This window comes from Chinchilla lanigera, unplaced genomic scaffold, assembly GCF_000276665.1.
Source record: "Chinchilla lanigera isolate Chin_1 unplaced genomic scaffold, ChiLan1.0 scaffold00008, whole genome shotgun sequence".
Classification (NCBI taxonomy): Eukaryota; Metazoa; Chordata; class Mammalia; order Rodentia; family Chinchillidae; genus Chinchilla; species Chinchilla lanigera.
The window spans coordinates 12,837,756-12,839,840 of NW_004955409.1; the positions used below are offsets into that span (position 1 = coordinate 12,837,756).

Here is a 2,085-nt window from a genome sequence, read left to right on the forward strand (position 1 = left end):
CCGGCTAGGTTCCCGCGGGGGCTCATTTGTCATAGGTCAAGTCCCATGGTGTGCAGTTCTGGAGACAGACTGAGACGCAGGCATCATCTAAAGTCCGGCATCGCGAGTTCACCGACGTGCGTGTGGGGAATCGTGGCTGTTTCAGCAGTGTTTCCTTCAAGTCCGCAGTGGGACATCAGGTTTCCACCTCGAAAGCCCAGCGTAGAAACGAGGCGTACATCCGGGGGTTACCGGCGCTAGTCACGTCTTGAAGAATACCACCTCCTCCCACCCCAATCCAACAGCAACAGGCTCTTTGCTACAGACACATCTTTATTGTGATGCCCTTGGCCACTAACACTAGCCCAGCCTTACAATCGTCAGTCTTACCCAGGACTGTTTCTAGCAGCCAAAGGGCACTGGATCCCGTCAAACCAAAACATTACCTCAGTCTTTAAACAACCTCTGGCCGTGGGAATGAAGACGATAGACAATAGATTATCATCACCTGGGAGATGTTTCCAGGCCTCCTTCTCTCCTGAAAATAAAATGTAGAAACCTCAGCTTAGGACGAGGCAGGAGGATCCCTACCAGTGTGAGGCCAGCCTGAACTACACAGTGAGTTCAAGGCCAGGGTGAACTATGTAAAGACCCTATCTTGAAAAAGCAACAAAATCTCAGCCTTTCAGCCTGGTGGTTTAGTTATCTCTTGGACTCGCCTGCTGCTGTCTTCCAGGGTATCAATAAACTCTTAGCGTTTTTATATTCCTTGATTACTGGTAAATTCTTTTTACCACCTGGGCACTGTACTGCAGGCCAATACAGGTTATGTTGTGAAAGGGCAAAATCCCACACAGCCAGAAAGCACCTAGTTTTGTTTTGTTTTTGTTTTTTCACTGCTAAGCAATCAACTTCTGCCTACCGTAGCAACCGGCTGCAGTTCCAATTTTGGGGGGAGGCTGAAGCAGGAGAGCACGTGAGGGCTGGAGTTCACAGTCACGGAGGACAAAACAGTGAGAACCCCCTGTCCATAAAAAAAATTAAATGACTGTAATCCCAGCATTTGGGAGGCTGAGGCAGGAGGATCACTGCAACTTCAAGACCAGCCTGTGCTACAAAATGAGCTCAAGGCCAGCCTGAACTGCACAGTGAGACCCTATCTCAAAAAGACAAAAAAAAACAAAAAACAAAAAACCCTGAAACCTCACCTGCAATTCCAGAGCTGTGCACAGCCGAGGCATGAAAGAAGCAAGCACAAGCCCTTTGTGGGCAACTTAGTGAGATGTGTCTCAAAATTTTAAAAAGGTGACAGTGAGGGGCTGAGCAGACAGCTCTGTTCGAATGCCCTGGGTTCCGTCCCTACTACCAGGAGGAATTTTTTTTTTTAACTCTTAAAAAAAAAAAAGGTAAACACCTGATTGGAACAGTGACAGTACTTAGCACTCGATTCCGTCTATCACTAATTCATGAAATAATACAGGTAAAATATACAGAATGCTGAGGCGGTGGTCACGTTAACTAGTACTAGTTCAATCCGAACCATTATGGGCATCAAACAGAGATCTCCTGCCGCTATAAGTATAGCGACAAACGAGGGACAAAGTAAAAGTTTCACTCACACCATAATCACAATAAAAATGTGTGAATGTAAACACAGACTGTAGGAGGGTAGGGTGCTAACTGGAAAACCGAATTCTTCTTACAGGAGGTCGGGGAGGAGTACCCGAAACGGGGTGCCCTGTAGGGGCCTGGACCTCTTCTGGTTCCTGCTCTAAGTTCTAGCATTCTGGGGCTTTCTTCTATGCCCTCGCTTACATCTTTAGAGTATGCTAAGGTAAGAGAGGCCCCAGAGCATTCGTGATTTAAATGCGATAGAAGCTTACTATCCATTCAACAGGCCAGAGATAGGGATGTCCCGCGATGCCACGGTGGTTCCGCTCCACTCTGCGCCCACGGTTCCTTTCTTCTGGATGCTGTCCCTTCTAGGATGTTTTTTTCCTTTAGTTTCAGGCTTAAAACTAGGACACTGACGGGCGTGGTAGCGCACGCCTGTAACGCAGCACTCGGGAGGCTGAGGCAGGAGGATCCTTGTGAGTTCAAGACCAG

The 2,085-nt window shown here is 47.9% G+C and overlaps 1 long non-coding RNA gene across 1 annotated transcript; it reads right to left on the bottom strand.

Annotated features, from left to right (window-relative positions):
- Positions 1–299: 299 nt before the first annotated feature.
- LOC106147593 lies at positions 300–2,085 on the bottom strand. The gene is made up of 2 exons (XR_001232532.1): positions 1,863–2,085; positions 300–517 (listed from the first exon to the last, which is right to left on the bottom strand). It is a non-coding gene; the product is annotated as an uncharacterized LOC106147593 (long non-coding RNA).